This window comes from Cavia porcellus, unplaced genomic scaffold, assembly GCF_034190915.1.
Source record: "Cavia porcellus strain 051 isolate PalLab524CR breed Dunkin Hartley unplaced genomic scaffold, mCavPor4.1 scaffold_3, whole genome shotgun sequence".
Taxonomy (NCBI): Eukaryota; Metazoa; Chordata; class Mammalia; order Rodentia; family Caviidae; genus Cavia; species Cavia porcellus.
In genome coordinates, this window is record NW_026947486.1 from 14,075,306 (window position 1) to 14,095,217 (window position 19,912).

General features: G+C 36.9%; 1 pseudogene; it reads left to right on the forward strand.

The window, feature by feature from the left end:
- The first annotated feature begins 1,548 nt into the window (after positions 1-1,548).
- LOC100715691 (heterogeneous nuclear ribonucleoprotein F-like) lies at positions 1,549-4,327 on the forward strand (annotated as a pseudogene).
- The last annotated feature ends 15,585 nt before the right edge of the window (positions 4,328-19,912 follow it).

Consider the following 19,912-nt stretch of genomic DNA (forward strand, 5'->3'; position numbering starts at 1 on the left):
AATACACATTTATTGTGGGTCAGGAATTCATACACAATTTAGCTAAGTGGTTAATGCTCAGGCAACCACATGAGGTTGCAGGCAGGACTATGTTCCTCACTGTCTACTGGCTGGAGACCTCAGTTCCTTGCCGGGTGGGCATCTTCATAGATGACTACTTGTCCTTGCAGCAGGGCCATTTCCTTCCCTAAAATCAGATGCTCTAAGAGATACAGACAAATAACCCAAGAAAGAACCATGGTCTTTTATATGATAGTCTCAGAAGTGGCATACCATCATTTCTACTGTATTCTACTGGTTATATCAGATAAGCTTCATACAATATTGAAGGAAACTACATAAAGTTACAAGTACCAGAAAGCAGAGGTCATTGGTGGCCATTTTGGCATTGGCAGGTGATAGAGTTGTCTTCCTGAACCCACACTATCATGGTGGGAAGAAATGTTAAAGTCAAGCTAATGAGGAACCTCTGGCAGAATCTGATATTGGCTACTAGTACTAGTACTGTAAACTTGGTTAACATTCATGTAAGATTATACTGCATGGGATACACAAAATTAGAAGTGTTTAAGGGATTGGCTGTTACTATATCTCATGATAAAATAAGAAATTATATCATTAGTTTCTCTGCAAAGGCATGTTAGATGATAGGATGGGTATACATGGGACAAAAGCCTTGCAGGAATATGTATAATCTTGTGTCTATATTCACATATGCATATGAGCACTTATATGATAAACATTTGAAAAACATGGATTATTTGACTTGAGAACTGACATTTGAACTAAGGCATTTTCTCCTCTAAATTCACTAGTATAAAATACAATTGTGACAGTTGAATGGGTTGATAACAGTCTAGGTTCTTGTGTACAATGAAGAAAGAATCATGAAGTATATGTCCAGTAGTAAATAACAAGTAGTTATGTTTATTGAAGATCACAGAAAAAGTGTCAGTAGCCACAGGCAAAAGGTAAAAGGGGATCAATAGCTCAGGCTTTCAGAAGTAAAAGGCCAGACACAAAATGCTGTTGAGTGCCTCGAACTGAATCTCTCACGGTGCAGGTGCTCTGGTACTAAAGGCAAGACAATCTCCTAGGCTTGCTGTTTCTGTTGTTATTGTTGTTGTTTTGTTTTATTTTTACCCTCTTGGGATAATGGAAGCAGGAAAAAGCTTAAAGTTGACTGGGGGTGGCGACTCAGTTCCTTTGTTTCTAACTGTTCTACAAACATGCTACTCCACACTACATTAGTTGCATTAAAATCCAGTTCAATGTAACATAAAGTGAAACATTCACAAGTTAGAACCAGATACCAATTTAGAGAGTCTAGACAACTCCTATGCTCTTGTCTACATATTTTCCTTTGCTTGAAATTCTGTTCTTACTCCCCACTCTGAAGTCCATTCTCTCTGTGTTGAAATCTTATTTGTTTCATTTTTTCTATGATTTTTCTGATTTCCTAAAATCAAAATTAATTACTACTGCTTTTTGAAACTTATTTGCACATGTATTTTAGAACTTATGCAGTTAAACATAAATGACACTCCAATGGGTGAGGTAGTCATTCAGGGAGGGAAGGCAGTGCTGCAGTTTCTCAGAGAAAGGAAGTGAGAGCTTGTTCATTAACAAGTCTCTGCGGGAAGAGAATATAAACTAGTCTAAATACCAAAGCATGTGGTTTGTTAGATACAAAATATTCACTACATAAATAGTCACCAAATATTTGGTGATTTCATAATAATTGTGCCAAACAACACTAATATTCATAAGATTCATTTCACATTTGTCAATATCAGGAAGTTATCTTCCAAAAAACAGAAACATTAAGTACAGTACTCTTCACATTTAAATAATAAAACTTGGGATTTACACTCAGTTTAATATATTCCAAGAACTATCATCTCACCAATAAAAGAGAAAGCATTTAAATTATATAACAATTAAAAGTGGTTGTCTGAATGATAATTAAATAGAACCATATTACAAATTATTTGTCAAGATAGAAGTAGTATCTGGAATAACACTAATTTTCCAGATTCAAAATACAGTGAAAGCCAACATATACACTCTATATTTCATAGGGGCAAACACACTACTTTTCTCTTGCATATATTTCCCCCTCTGGCTGGCTACCTATCAACAATAGAACTCCTGAGTCTCTGTAAGCACCACGGCAGCAACTCAACAAGAAAAAAAAGTGTAGTACTTCAGATAACATACCCTGGCAATGTTTACTTATTTGTGTTATCTAGAGAATTGTTATTTACAGTTCCTGCTGTTTTGCAAAAGAAGAAGAAAAAATTAGCTTACCCTTCTCAGGGCTTTGGAAACAATGGAGTTATGTTTTCATAACAGTCAGAGACTTGGCAGCAATCAGGAGGACTCTCTTAAATTGCCATATGGCCCCCGAAGCAGCCATTGGTTTCCAAATGTTTGTACTATGATTTTAGTGTAAGTCAGAAGAATCTCAGCATGAGTGGAATTTGCACTCTACAGAAAGGAACCACAAAAGCTGAGAAACAAAACAGGGAATTGGGGACTACACTAATAAATTGGGTCTAAGAGTGAGCCAGTGAATACCAGACACTGAACCATATGTTTAGCAAAAAGAGGCAGAGTGGTTACCTCCGTTTGATAAGGAGTAGAAAATAGATGAGAAGTGTAGAAATAAAATAAATACTTTGGACCCTACAATGTATATATACCCTAAAAATGTATATATGACAAAAATCTGTCTGGTATAAGATAAACAGAAGTAAAATTCTAAAATAGGAGACTGGATTCAAAACAACAAATGTAAGTCAAGTATGACTTTGAAGCACTCTTTCTCATATAAATCAAAATACCTTGAACACTTTAAAGAGCTAGCTCTAAACTAGTGATGACTTCTAGAACACCTGAAACTCTTTTTTTAAGTTGTATTTTAAATAACGTCATGTCACAACTGTGCCCATGAATTTCAGCTGCCTAAACCCCTTCTCACCATCATTGTCATTGTTTCCTTCCAGCTCAGTCCCAGAAGACTTGTGCTGCATCTTCCTGAGGAAGGTGCTCTGAGGGACTACTGAGAAGCCTGTATGAGGAGGGAGTCCCAAGACTAGGAGCCCAAGGAAGATCTACTCCATTCCTGCCCTTGTCCCCCGAATGCTGCCAGCTGATTGCCCAGCCACACACAGCTGCTCCCAAGCTTTTCTAGCAACCATCTGGCCAAGAGCTGAAAATGCTGGCCTCCAAGTGAGATGAAGGTTTCACGGTCAAGCTCCATGGGCTGTCCTGGTCCTGTTCAACTGAGGACTTACACAACTTTCCACTGCATGATTTGTGATGGGATCACAAGTATCCATTTCATTTACAGTTGCGTAGGCAGGCAAAATGGTGGGACTTTTGTTGAAGATGACGTCAAAATGGCCCTGGGTAAAGACAGGGAAAATATGGGCACCGGTATATTGAAGTATACAAGTTCCACAGAACAGAGAGATTGAGCGTTAAAGCACAGAGGCCTTAACAGCTCACACCACCAAAGATGGCTTCCTGCGGCTCCAGGGACTGCTGTTCAGATGCACAAAGAAAGAAATCCTACAGTTCTTCCCAGGGTTGGAGATTCTGCCAAATAGGATCACACTGCCTGTGGACTCCCAGAACAAGATAACAGGTAAGGCCTTCTTAGAGTTAGCCTCACAGGAATTAGCTGACAAGACACTGGGGAAGCACAAGGAGAGAATCCGGCACAGGTACATCAAGATATTCAAGAGCAGCCAGGAGAAATTGAGGTTTTACTCAGACCCGCCCCCTGAAGTTCCTGTCTGTTCAGTTTCTGGGGCCCTATGATCTGCTAGGTACCACACAGAGGTACACTGGCATTTATGAAGCAGGCAGGCTTGGAGAGAATGAGCTCTGGGGCCCACAACATAGGCTGTGGTTCTACCAGGAGTACAGCAGTGTCAGGGAATGCTGTAGCTTCATCACCGCCCTTTTCCCCACATGTAGCATTACAGTTACTACAGAGATAGTGCAGAGTGCCATCAGAGGCACTCTGTGTGTGCACATGCAGGGGCTGCCCTACAAAGCCACTGTGAATGACACCCACTTCTCTATGCTCAACTGCATGAGAGTGCATATCTAGATGACACCAGATGGCTGAGTGACAGGGAAGCCAATGTGGAGTTCACCACCCACAAGAAAGCCAGAAAGGTCAGGACTAGGGACAGGGTCAACATGCAGCACTGCTACATAGAGCTCCCTCAGTTTCACCACAGGAGCCAGCAACTCAGCTTAGAGCATCCAGGTGATGCAGGGTATGGGAGCATCAGCCACCCAAGCCACCTAGATTTAGTCCATGAGCGCCTGGTATGAGGTGGCTGCAGTGGTCAGAACAGGATAAGGGAGCAGGAATAGTTGTTTAGGGAGACTGAGGTCCTTAATCAAATTGTCACAGACAGTCACACTCAGTGAGGAGCAATTTATAACAAAAGGAAGCTGTAGGACCCATTTTGTAAAATTTAGATTTAAAATTACCTTTTCAGCGTTTTGTCATGCAAATTTTCCTTCTAGCACATGATATTGAGTAAACTGAATCTATTTTTCTTTTCTCCATTAATAATGGGTAGTATTCTGGGAGTAGTGCTCTGAGTTGAATAGATTAAGTATGCCAAGGACACTGGATCCTTCGAGCAGACCCACAAACATGTTGGGGAAATGTACTTTTTCAATGGCTCAAAGGTGGTAGATTCTTAATTCAAAAAGGAGCATTTCTCATGTTTGTTCACTCTAGATTGGATTTCCTCTTAATTAAATCTTTTACGTTAAGGTTAAACTTGTTAATAAGGTGTTAGTTTTGAGAATTAAGACATAATACTACTACTGTAGGAATTGGTGAGCTCTTGACTTAAAGCTTTCTTTGCAATGTGATTTTGTTTTGGGCATATTTTGCTAAGTGAATCTTGAATTTGAAAACTTGTTACTTACACTTTTTTTCTTAAAATAAAGACTTTTTTTAACCAAAAATTGTTTTTGTCAGTACATGTTTGTAACACATAATGATTACATTTATTATGGGGGGTTTGAGCATGACACATCTTAATTATTTTTTGTTCCCTTCCCTTCCTATGCCTCCCTGTTCCCTACAACTCTTACAGAACTGAAATTGTTAAAGCATTTAAATAAAGAAGCTTTGAATTCATAGTATGGGTTTTTATACTAAAAAATCTAATTAATTGTTGGTATGAATGGGACTTTTCCTTCAGTAGTCTGAAGGTTTGAAAATTGAGTCAGCTGAAATAAACCAATGATCTATTAACTGAAGAAAAGGCACATAATTTTCTTACATAGGAGAATCACAGGAAAATGAGTACTCAAATAATCCAATGAAATTTAGAAATGTGTGTACCCTTTTCACAGGAGAAAGTGAAGCAAAGGCATGTAGGAAAATTAGAGGGACCCTAAATGATTACAGAGGAGATAAATGTGTCTGAAATACAGGAAATGGCCTAGGGCACAGATCATCAATCCACCGTGAGTTAATCCACGGGAGGAGCTAGTCTTTAGGTAGTGAGGGGAACCTCATAGACCATGTCTGCACTCAGGAAGAAAAGGGACAAGAGTCAGCAGGGCAGAAAAAAACCAAAAAGATTTTGGTTCAGAGATTTTCTTTTATTTTTTCAAACTTCTCAGCATGTCAAAATGTAACAGGGACCTAGAGGCTGAACCTGCAGATGCCCAGTATGTAACTAAGAGCAAGATAAACCGTGCCTTGATACCTGTATGACTTGTAACCTCAAGACTTTGATAAGTTCACTGCTTAGCTCTGCATATAGGTGTGTTAATCACTTAAGAAGTATTTGACTATAAACCAGTAACATATGTTTGTTAGTCCTAACTTTATCCACTCTATCTCATCTGCTTTCAAAACTGAGAACATTATGATAAGCATAATGTTTTGAATAACTAATGTAATTTTCAGGATTTGCAGGTACATCCAATTGCTAACCTTTATAAAGCCTAGTTGCAGACCTTCTGGAGCAAAGTCTAGAAGACTCCAGCCATTTTCCTAAATCCACAGTCACTTGAGACTCCAGGAAAAGCAGAACCTTTCAAACCACCTAATGAAGAGATCACCTCCCAAGTGGAAGCAGTTGGCTCATGACAGGAACCTAGACTGTCCCTCTAAGCAGGAGCCCTCAAGTAATAATGGCTCTCCCAGAACCTTGTAGAACCAGTCCTAAGATACCTATCAACTTGGAGATATACAAGACTTGACTAGGGTTACTTGACCAGGACTACCTACAATGCTAGATATGCAAACTTTGCAGCTTCACAAACTCATCACCTTTGCCTTTTTTCTTCTTTTCTGTAACTCCAAAGCTCTGTGAATCTCTTGAAGACAAATTTTAAACCTCTTTATCTGTTTGTCCCAGCATGTTCATGCTGATGAAAGCCCCTTTTTGACTCTATCACTGGTCATGTCCTTAATTGGTGTTTTGGGATGAGTAGTAGTGCTTGGTCTGCTGGGACCTCAAAAGTTAGGGCTTTCACTGTAAAAGTTGGATAGCAAAAGTGGCCTAATATACAGTATCATTCTCTGAGCCCCAACAGAATGTGGTGCTCAGAAAGCGTATCATGTGAAAATATTAGAAGGATATATAAGTAAGTTGATACTCATAGTTACCAGTGCTAGCTGGGTGTGGTTGCACATACCTGAAATCTTAGCACTTGGGAGTCTGAGGCAAGAGAATTGCTATGAGTTTTAAGCCAGACTTGGCTATACAGTAAGTACAAGGCCAGCCTCAAATACTTACAAATACATAGTGAGACCCTGTCTCAAAAAAACATGTAGAAATAACCAAAAGTTCTCATTAAAACATCAATGTGGCCATCGGGACCCACTGAAAAAAATAAATCTGGTACAAAATTATAGCCTTCTTGGGTTCTAGTAAAGATGGCGAATAGATAAGAGTAAATCACAGAAGGTCCCTGAGATAGTCAACTTAGATGCCAAAATAACACAGTGTTGGGAGTGCAGGACAGAGGGAGATGGATCCTCTCGACCCAGGAAGAAACTAAGGAGAGAAGAACCAATTAAACAGGCAGTCCAGTGCTACTATTAGAACAGCTGAAGGTTCGATGCTCCCACTGCAGTGCCTGAACTCGAGCAGCCACAAATTACTGAGCTGTCTGAACTCCTGGCCGTTTTGATTCACTGGAACTGGAGTCATACCAAGGTCAGGGGTCATTGGACCCAATGGGGTGCTGAGTTGGCGGGGGACCTGCATGGACCTGTGGTGAGTGCTGGGAATAAAACCCTTTCACGGAAAAGGTGCACCAACGAGACAACATGTGGGAACCAGACAAGACTGGCAAGAACAAGGAACAGCAGTGACTTCAGTCAGTTGTTCCCTTCCCAGACGGGACTGGTGCGGTGTACTTGGCCTGGGTCATGCCCTTGTCTGAGACTCAATAAGCCGTCCCGGACCAATTCCCTACTGCGTAGTGCACACTAACCCAGTGAAGGTCTCAGAAGGTTGACTGACCAGGAGGAGAAGGGCCAGCATTCGCTATCCCTGTTAGTATCAAAATAGGACACTGAAGGGGGCAGGATCAGCTAGCCAGCACAATTCTGAAGAACCATAGCCAATGAAGAAAGAGTCTGGGGCCTCCCCCATACACCTGTATGGAAGAAACAAAAAATATGAGAAGAGAAAGCAACAAGAAAAAGTCCCCAGTCCCCAGCCGTCAACCCGGAGAACACTGATTCAGGAAAGGTAAATACAAAAGAGACTGATGACAGCAAACATGCAACATCAGATACACCACCAGTGGACATAAAGAGATATCTTCAGGACTTCATAGATAAGTTCAAAAGTGAAATATTTAACCAAGTAAAGCAAGATATAAATAGATTAATAAAAAATGCTAAGCACCTCTCAAGAAGACACAGACAGAAGAATGGAGGGACACAAAAAAAGGAGAGAATCATTTGATGAAGAAAATGAAGAAAATATAGAATACATGAAGCATGTTCAAAGAGATTACCACGAAATTAAAAACTCCATTGAAAGGTGGCAAAATTGCTTGAAAGAAACTACGGATAGATTATCCAAGGAGGACAGGTTTGCAATGTGGGAACATGAAAGGAAAAATTTCCTAAAAATAACAAGAAAACAATCAATAACAATACAAAGACTAGAAGATGAAAAAAGGATGTATAACTTAAGCATAAAGAATGTGAATGAAGAATCAGGGGTACAAACAAAGGAACTATAAAGGCTAGTCACAGAAATAATTAAGGAAAACTTCCCAAACATAGGAAAAAGAAACAATATTCAGAGGTATGAGGCATACAGAACTCCAGCCACCTACAACCAAAACAGAGCTACACCCAGGTGTATAATAATCAAGATCCCAGAAATTCAAAGTAAGAACAGAATATTAAAAGCTATCAGAGACAAGAAACAGATTACTTATAAGGGAAGGCCCATCTAAATTATAGCAGACTTCTCAACACAAACGATCAAAGCAACAAGAACCTGGAGCAAAGTATTCCAAGTTTGAAAGAAAATAACCTCCAGCCCAGATTGATATACCCTGAAAAACTGTCTCTAGAAATTAATGGAGAAGCAAGATGCTTCCAAGACAAAGAGGAACTGGGGGAAGTCAGAACCACCAATCCAACTCTACAGAGAATACTGAAGGACATTCTAGAGAGAGAGAAAAGTACCAAGATTCCAGCAACAGTGTCAGAGAGGCCTCATTGAATGGAGCAGAAAGCAAAATGAAGATGACAAACAGGAAACTAATGGCAGAAAAAAAGTACAACAGAAATGAGGCAGAGAAAGATGGCTATAATCTCTAATATAGATGGCCTTGATAGACTAAATTTAAAAAGAGAATCACAGACAGAGTAGATCAGGAGGTAGAGTCCACTGAGATGCTCTTTATAGGAAATATAATTAACCTGAAAAAGGGTATATGAACTGAAAATCAGATATGAGAAAACAATGCTCTATGTGATAGGGAACCAGAGAGTAATAGGAGCAATTAGACCAGTATTTGTGGATAGGTTGAAAAGACAGGCTTTGATAGGTAAAGGGATACAACTAGAGGTCAAGTCCAGGAGGGAGAAGGTTCAGAACCACTTAGGTAAATAGCAGATTGCCCTCCCCACCCCAATTTAAAACCAAGGGTGTTGGTGAGGCCCAAAAATGCATAGTTCACCCTCAGGCAGTGAAAGGGGAGGAAAAGTCTTTTAAAAGATGACAGAGGATATTGTTAATAGTATATCAGGAATTAAAACCCATATCACTTGCACCACTCTGCTTAGATAGAATTTATTGTGTCCCAGTTTTTCTACATGCACTAGATCTGAGGGCACAGATAGCTATTCCAAAAATATTAGGAAATAGCACAGTAATCATCTTTAATTTCCTTTTAACATAGTCTGGAGCCCTGTATAACTTATAACGTTTTATCATGACTGATCTTATTTAAATCTGGTTTGTTTGATTGCTGTTTGGTATCCACAGATTTTATTCAAAACTTATGACTGACAGTATCTAATCTGAGAGTATACGCAACTACACTGAAGATGACAAGATTCACTACGATACCCATCCTGGTTTGATAATTACCTGTTTTTGTAGTTTTACACTATCCACAAAGTTGTGTTTTTAGTAATACTGTTATATACTGATATATTCAATTATACTATGTTTGATGATATAGCCAACTCTATTGAAGATAACAAGAGATGACACAGTAACCATAATAGAACTCCCTGTACAGAGCTTTCATATGTCTTTTTTTGTTTTATGTGTTTATAGGAATATGTTTTGTTTTGTCCTGCTTTGATTTGTTTCTCTGTCTAATATAGAAAGGATAGATACATGTTATAGAAAAAAGATACATGTTAAGACTCATATATGCAAAAACCTATAAACAAGTTTACAAGTTTAACATCAGTTTACAAGAACTGATGTTATGACACATGATGAAATGAGCAAATACTTTGAAGAAAAAAACACAGTACCATACCCAGTGCTGATCCTGAGTGTCATGATGTGAAATCCAGCAATACTATTATTCTTTGTTCAGAGTGATTTTAACCTGCTTTGGTTTGTTTAGTCTCACCATAAATGAAGATATGGATAACTGCATGTATGTTTAAGTGTATAAGATTGATAACCATATTACTAAGTTTTTGTTGGATAGTTGCACAGAACTGTTTGCAGCCTCACTGTTTGAATCTCCACTTTCTATGTTCCACTTTCATATCTTGAACAACTACTTGTAAGAGGACAATATGTAAACATCAACCAGTGATTTATTACTGTTTATTTCTTTTTGAAAGTATCTATCATTTCTACCTGTTTCTTTTTTTGTCTTTTTCCTTTTTATTGGTACCAGGGATCGAACTCATGACTGCCTGCTTGCAAGGCAGGTGCATGTGATGCTGAGCTAAATTCCCAGCCCCCTCTACCTGTTTTTTGTCTTATGTAGTCTTTCTTTAAATAAAATTTTTTTAAAAACAAAATTATAGCTTTCTCGATGCTGTATTGCCTCTAACACGTTTCTCTGGACTATGATTCAGCCTTCCAGTCCTGTTGTTTGATCTACCTAACTACTTCTATCTCTACTTTCATCCCTGTACATTTTATTTATTCATTCTGAGGTCTATTTAAATTTTGCAAGAAAGTTATTTTCTATTCCCTCTTTAATTCCCTCTCTTCCATTCCCTCTTCCTGTGTCTGCTTGATCCAATGCATCTTCATATTTTCCTATATATTCTTTAACTAAATATTACAGCCCCTAACAAATATCTCCCTCACAAGCTACCTCATCTCTCATGGCAAAGAAACACTAAAAACAAAACAGCTAGTATTCAGGAGCCTGAGCAGGGTGTGTTGATATTTGAATGGGCCAATAGTAGTCCAGGTTCTTGTGTGGGATGAACAAACAATTGCCAAGCATACATTAACTAGTAAGTACTTAGTAGCTATGCTTATTGAAGAACACAGAAGTTGTGTTCAGGGCCAGTCCATGTCAACAAAGACTAAGAAATAACACAGACTAAGAAAGGCTCCAGGACAACAAAAACCACTTCACATTGGTCAAAGGTAGCAGTAGCAACAGGAAAAGAAGCTGATAACTCAACAGTTTCAGAATTCAAAGGCCAGTCACTTCTGCTTTAAGCCCCTCTCATTGAATCTCCAATGGCACCAGTGTTTCAGCTTCTATGCCTTCATTTAGGGCATGGTGATCTCCCAGACTTCTGCCATTTTATTTTCCACATCTCTTAGGACAGTGGAAGCAGGAATAACCATTGGGGTGCTATTTAGAGTTAAATGGAGGGGAAAAAAGTGACTCACTTAGCTTCATTATTTCTAAATGTACTAGTAGGGTTGTGAGGTACAGCCCATCCTGGGATACAACAGAGAGACTGGGTCTGAAAAAATTAATGAAACAGTACCCAAAAAATTAAACCAAAGAACTTTTTCAAGCTATTTGCTTGTACTCAGGCTTAAAACTCTCTCTTGAAATGCATCTAGCTTCATGCCATCTGCCTTTCATCTATGCCTCTTATTAGTTTTGGATTTTCATGTCTCAGTCATTAGTGAGTTTTTGGCTAAAATCAGCTAAGCGAATTATCAAAATGGATGCTAAACACACTTATCTCAATGTCTGTTGGACTTTGTAATTGTAGTATCTTTCATAGTCTATCTCAAACACAATTTTTTAAAGTCTTGATTCTTATTCCACTCTCAACATACATTGTCAATTTCTTCTTAAATTGAAAATATTGGGACATTTCCCTGTCTTCTTACAAAAGACTACTATTGGCCTATTCTTTACATTTATTCTAAACTCAATATCTGAGATATCCTGCCATAGATATATCATCTTCACATGTATCTTTGGTATCTTTTTGTGGGGTGGGTACCTGGAATCAAACTCAAGACCTCACACTTACCAGGCAGGTGCTGTGCCTCTGAGCTATATCCCTGGCCCCTTATGTGCATCTTTCATCTCTCTTTTACTTGGTTCTTGTACTCTTCTACTACCAAGCTCATATATATACTTAAAATTTTTCTAAAAGATGCAAATTTAAACAACACTGAGATCCTACCTCACTCCAGAAAAAATGGCTATCATCAAGAAATCAACCAATAACAAATGCTAGTGGGATTGTAGGGAAAAGGGAACCTCTCCTCACTGTTTGTGGGAGTATATACTGAGGCAACCATTGTGGAAATCAGTGTGGAGATTCTTCAAAAACCTGGGACTACTGGTTCAATCTGACCCAGCTATTTCCCTTCTTGGTACCTTCCTGAAAAAATTAAAAATATCATACCACAGCCATATATGCACACCCATGTTTATAGCAGCACAGTTTATGATAGCTAAATCTTGGAAACAGCCCAATTGTCAATCAATAGATGAATGGATAAAGAAAATATTTTTTATACAATGGAGTACTACTTAGCTATGATAAACTTGAGACATTTCTAGGTAAATGGATGCACCTTGAGACTGTATTTTTAAGTAAAAATAATTTCACTGATTTACTAATCATACACCCTTAATCCCAACATCACACATCTAGATTCAGCCTCCTGTGAAAAAGAGTCATGACCATGTAAGTCTTTGGTGGGACATCTAGACACAAACTGTATTAGTTTTCATTCACTTGATATTCTAAATTTTCAAAAATTTTATGCATGTTGATGATAATGAAACCTATACCACTCCTATACTTGCTCCTAAATCCTCAAAGTTGAAGACTACTATCATACAATGCCTCCTGAACATTTCCTGAATTAAAAAACATTACAGGGGACTTCCGATAGAACATCGCAGATAGATACCAGCAGCTACGGAGGTTCTCTGAGATACCTCACTTAAAATCCAGGAATGGTGCGGTATGAGGGGTCCTAAGCAAGGGGAGATACACCCTGCCGACCCAGGAATGAATTAAGCTAAGAGAAACTAACTGGAAATCCAATCCTGGTGCTATAACAGGAACAGATAAAATCTCAGTGCGGGAAGCTAGAACCTGTGCCACTGGAAGCCACGATTTGAATTTCCTGCTGCCACTGCTGCGTCCAAATCTGCAGGGCAGAGAGAAAGACGTGCAAAAGCTCTGAGAGTGGGAATCTGCAAATGGAGTTGAGAGCGGGACTAGCAGGGAGCCCTACATCGACTTGCGGTGAGTGAACAGAATGGGGACCCTTTCATAGAGTTGGAGGCTCCAGCAAAGGACATACAGGGACTGGGCAACTTGCCAGAACAGGACACTGCAGTGACATTAGCCGCATATTCCCCTCTCAAGCGGGATTGGTGGGGAGTGCCTGGCCTGCGTGATGCCACTGACTAAGACCCAATAGGCTAGCCCAAACCAGGTCCCAGCACCTGGAGGTGCACCCTAGCGATGAAGCCTTTGGTAAGTTGACCTGGAGGGGTGTGCCCAGCAGAGGCTTCCCAGCTCTGTGTCTCCCTAGTACACTGCAGTGGGCAGGAACACCTAGCCGGCACAATTCAAACAAACTGTAACTGACAAAGAGAAAAAAATTGGTCTTCCTACATTTGCTTGTATGGAAGGAACAAAAAGTATGGAAAGAGGAAGCAACAAGAAAGGGTTCCTAGTCCCCAATCCTGAGAACACTGATCCAGGAAATGGAAACGCAAAGGAAGACACAAAACATGCAATATCAGACACGGCACCAATAGACATAAATCAACATCTCCAGAGCCTCATAGACGAGTTGAAAAATGAAGTATTTAATGAAATAAAGCAAGATATAAGTAGAATAGTTAGAGAAATGCTAAGCACCATCCAATAAAAAAACATGGTGGAATGGAAGAACAGAAAAAAAGGGGAGAATTGTTTGATGAAGACAATAGAGAATACATAGAATACATGAAGCAGGTTCAAAGAGATTACCAGGAAACTAAAAACTCTTTCGAAAGTTGGCATAACAGCTTGAAAGAAACTAAGGATAGATTATCTGAATTGGATGGCAGATTTGTAATATGGGAGCATGAAATGAAAAATTTCTTAAAAATAACAAGAAAACAAACAGCGATAATACAAAGACTAGAAGATGATAGGATTTATAACTTAAGAATTAAGAACATAAAAGAAGAAGTAGGGACACAAACAAATGAACTACAAAAGCTATTCACAGAAATAATCCAAGAGAATTTCCCTAATTTAGCAAAAGGTAAAGATACTCAGATGTCTGAGGCATACAGGACCGCAGCCACCTACAACACAGAGCTACACCCAGGCATATAATAATCAAAATTCCAGAAATAAAATATAAGAACAGAATACTAAAAGTCATCAGAGACAAGAAACAGATCATTTACAAGGGAACACCCATCAGAATTTGTAATTCTAGATTTCAGAATTTGTAAGTCTGTAATTGTGCAGACTTCTCGGCACAAACCATCAAATCATGAAGAGCATGGGGGGAAATAATTCAAGCTTTGAAAGATAACAACCTCCAGCCAAGATTGATATATTCTGCACAACTATCCCTAGAAATTGATGGAAAAACAAGGTGCTTCTAGGATAAAGAGGAACTAGGGGGATTTGCAGCCACCAATTCAACTCTACAGAGAATACTGCAGGATATTCTAAAAAAGGAAAATACCAAGACTTCAGAAACAGTGGCAGAGAGGCCACAATGAATAGAGCAGAAAGCAAAATGAAGAAGACAAATTGACAACAAACGACAGAAAAAGAGCTTAACAGAAATGAGGCAGAGAAGATTGGATGATAGGAATAGCTATTTTGGAGAAAACAAGACATCATAATATCTAGTGCTGATTTAGTATCATCTTGCTTTGAAGTCCCATCAAGCTTTTATTCTTCTGTCTCCATCGGTCTTAACAGGTTGTTTCTTATTGGATTTTATTATATGTGATAATATAAGCAAAAACTTTTATAGACAAGGATATAATACAGAAATCATTGTTCATTTTCTGTTAGTTGGTTCTAAATACCCTGTAATATTGTCATTCTCTTGAATGGTTTTACATTGTCTTGATATGTTTGGTGCTACAGTATACAAAGTTATACTCAAAGATTTCAAGGAAAGGTACACTGTGGTACCTACTTTTATGTCAGGATATCTTGTGGTGAAACACTATTTTGCTTAAATGGTTATGCTTTGACCCATGCTGTTTTGTTGTTATGCCCTCTTTTATCTCAATCTCCTTTTTTAAAATTATTTACTTTTTTATTTTTATCTTTTTAATTAAGGGAAAAATAAAAAATAGCAGAATACATTATAGTAACCCACTTTGTTTTCCTACTTGATTTGAAACCCTGTATAGCCCTCATCATCTTTCTTTATCTGATTTTCCTCTATTCTGCTTTGCTTGATAGTACCAAGTTCGAAAGTATAGGCAAAACTGTGAAGACAGTAAGATTCATTATGATGCCCATTCTGGGTGACTATTATCTTTTTTAAAGTCCTGTAATGTCTCCAATGTTTTGGTTTTATTCTTTACTGTTTTGTTCAATTTTATTATACCTGATGATATAGGCAATTCTTTTTAAGATTGCAAGAGGCAGTATGGTAACCATTGTTGATTACTTAGTTTTTGTTTTTACATTATCTATTATGTCCATCCTTTTGATTTGACTGACTCTGTTCTGTTATGTCACATTTGGTTTTACTCTCTTCAAAAAAAAGTAATAAGAACTGTGGGGGTAATAAAACCCAAAATGTGTAATTGTCATTGAACACAAGAAAGGAAAACAAAGTGCTGTAAAGAATATAACTGCATATACATTTAAGTGTATAAGATAGATAACCATATTACTGAGTTTTGTTGGATCATTGAACAAAACTGTTTGCAGTCTCACTGTTTGAAAATCTACTTTATATGCTGTAATTTTGTGACTTGAACAACTATTTCTAAGATAACAATATGTAATCTATTAACTAGTGATTTCCTATTGTTTCTCTTTTCTGAAATTCTGTATAACTTGTACCCTTTTTCTATTTTTTTTCTTTTTATCCTTAAATAAAAAAAAAACAAGAAAAAAAACCCCAACAACATTACTAGAATAGAAATCATGAAGACTATTTGTTATTTACGATGAAGGATTAGCTGATCTCAGATAAAATTTCCCAAGAGGAACAAATACAAAATCAATATAAATACAAAACAATTGTTTGAAGGTATTCAAGAGCCAGGAGTTAAATGACCAAGATTTTAGACAGGAGGAAACTATATTGATGCACAGTCAACATGAGACATATCATCCTTCTTAGGGGTAAACTGAAAAACACATGAAACATGAAGCATGATAATACAAGCACACATAAAGGGTCACTAAATAGGATTAATACGTGCCTAAATTGACTGTTCAAAACAATAAAACTATTAGTCTATGGGGTTTAATATGAATATAGAACTAAAATTAAATTCATACATAATGATAACCCTGAAGAAAGTTGAGGAGTAAATCAAATTAAAATCTTACATTGCTTAGAAAATGGTAAAAGATTTTAAATAGTTCAAAGATGATTTTGTGATTTCTATGGTAAAAATTAAAAGAATAAAATAATGCAAATTAACAATGAAAATATAATATTTAAAATACTTCATTGATCCTAAAACAAAAAAGTGGAAAAATGTCAAGCCAAGGAATAAAAATGGGAAGAAGAAATTTGCATATTTAAATACAAATATATTACTAGTTACACTGAACAAAACTGGGTCAAATACTCAAAGACGAAGATTGTCAGACTAAATTTAAAAGGCACATACAAATGCAAAATACTTTGTTGCTTATGAGACATATGTAAAATATCAGTGCATCAAAAACTTTAAAGAAAAAGAGTTAGAAAACTTATACTAAAGTGTTATTAGAGATAAAAAGGAATAGTTTAAATTTGGAAAGGTCAATTCAATAAAATATAACAATCAAAAATGGATGCCATATGTACCTAACAGTATAGCCTACAAATATATAAAGCAAACACTGATGGACTAATTAAAAAGTAATGGACAATTCAAAAACAATATGTATATATCTTTGTACAGAGTCAGTAAGCTCAAATCAGTAACAATATAGAAATTTTGAACCAAAAAATTAAAAAGGATGGACTTGATATTTATATATATATATATATATATATATATATATGTATACACACACACACGCAAAGATACAGTGCACCACTACCACGACCAGGACCATCACCATCACCAACAACAATAAAAACACCCAGCTAACATCATACTTAATGTTAAACAAATGAAATCTTTTTCTGAAGACCAAGAACAAAACAGAGATCAAGACAGAGAGGACAGAGTGTCTTCTCAGCATTTCTATTGAAAATTGTACAAGATTCAATGCAGGATAATTGTTTAGAAATAAATAAATAAAATATTTTCATTGGGAAAAGAAAAGTTAAACTACAACTACTTACATATAATGATTTTGTACATATAAAATACTAAGGAATCCACATATAAACATAAAAGTCATAGTCAAAAAATAAATTTAACAAGATTTCAGGATACAAAATCCACATATAAAAATGAATCATATTTGTATAAACAAGCCACTAAAAATTTAAAAGTAAAATAAAGAAAACAGTACAATAGCATTAAAAAACTAAAATGGTTGGAGTGGTACCATGTGCCAATAATGCCATCACTCTGGGAGGCTGAGGACAGTGGATCAGAAGTACAATCACAGCCTGGGAAATTTAAAAACTGTCTGAAAATTTAAAATAAATAAATAAAAGCACAGGAGATATAACTCATTGTTAAGGTCCTAGTGTCAGCCCATAGTACTTCAAATTAACAACAAAAAAAGAAACCTAAAAGATTTTTTAATAAATTCACAAAAGAACTCCAAATGATGTACATTGAAGCTACAAAACACTATTGATATTTGAAAGACCTAAAAACTGGGACAACACACTATGTTCATGGATTAGAAAATTTAATAAATTTAAAATGACAGTAATCTTAATATTTACTGTTTATTCCATGTAATCCCTATGAAAATCCCAATGGCCTTTTTGTAGTAGTTTAGAAGCAAATCCTGAAGTGTACATAGAAGTAAAAAGGATTTCAAATAACCAAAACTAGAAAATAAGTACAAAATTACATGAGGACAGCTTCCTGATTTTAAAACTTATTACAAAGCTGATATGTCAGGATAGTATGGTACTTTTATAAGAACAGACATGCAAACCAATGGAATAGAAATTAGAAAAAGCCTCTTCAATTCTGATCATGCCATCTTTAACAATGTTACCAAGACAAATCAGTGAGGAAAAGAATAGGTTTTTTTTTTAATATATGTTGTTTGAACAACTGGGTATCACAAGCAAAGGAATAAAGGTTGCTGGAGATTTAGTTCACCTGCATAAGTGCCTGCCTGACAAGCACAAGGTCAGGAGTTGGATCCCCAATACCAACAAATAAATAAATAAATAAATAAATAAATAAAAGGTTGTCTCTTATCTCATACAAAAGTAAGCTTAAAATAAGTGAAAGATTTAGTTATAAAAGCTAAACCTATAAAACTCTTAGGAGAAAATATAGGTGCAAACCTCCATGACTTTGGAACAGGTGATTTTTTGGGGGGATTGACACCAAAAGCACAAGCCACAATGACAAAAACAGATAAAATATTGTGATGGTTTATGTCTGTGTCCCCCAGGCCTCATGAGTTTGCATTTTGCATTTGTGATGGTTCATTGTCTAGTGCTTGAATTGATGGTGTCAATGCTACACCCACAAAGAGGTGGAGCCAGGATGTAATGTAGTGGCAGGAAGAAGGTGTGTCTTGCTCTTTGCTGGTTCCTCCTTGCTGTTTGCAGCCACCATGGACTGTGGCCCAGCCATGCCTGCCTGCCTTGGAGCCAACTGAGTGTGGACTGAAACCTCCAAAAACTGTAAGAAATAAACCTTTCCTTTCCCAACTTGGGCTTCAGGTATTTTGTCTCAGCAATGAGTAAAAAGTAACTAAGGCAAATATATTTCATTCAAACAAGATTTTTAACCTCAAAAGATTTCATTAAAAGGGTAAAAACACAACCAGAAAATGTAAGAAAATAATTGCAAATCATATATGTGGTAAGGAATTATATCCAGGATATACAAAAAATCTCTTACAACTAAAACCTACAATGACAAATAATACAATTTTTAAAATGAGCAAAGTATTTAAGTGAGTATTTATCTAAAAATGATGCACAGATGGACATAAGTACATGAGAAGATGCTCAACATAATCATTACAGGATTCCCAATCAAAACCACAATGAGATGCTGCCTCACACACACTAGGATGGCTATCATCCAGATGATGGACAATAGTGTGTTTGTTCATAAGGATGTGGAGAAACTGGAACTGTCAGTTTCACTGCTGGGAATACAAAATGGTGTTGATGTTTTGGAATGAAAAACAGATTCACAAAAATCTGTACATGAATATTCATAGCATCATTAATTTTAACAGGCAAAAGTGAAAGCAACACAAAAGTCTACCAATTTATAAATGGTTATGCAAAATGTAGTATAATCTTTCAATATTATTCAGGAATAATAAAAAATGAATTACTGATGCATATTACAGCACAGATGAACCTTGAAAATAGGCTAAGTGATAGAAGCCAGACAAAGGCCACATGCTATATAGCTACATTTATATAAAATGTACAGAATAGGCAAATCTACAGAGACAGAAAGCAAGCCGAAGTTTTCCAGGGCATATGGGAGGCAGAAAACAGGAGCGATTTCTTTCTGTTTCTAGGATTTCTTTCTGTGGTGATGAAAATATTCTGGAATCAGAGATCAGAGGTCAGAACCAGCTCTACAGCTTTGGAAATATATTTTTTAAAAACTGAATATTATAATTTAATTTAAAAGGAAGAATTTC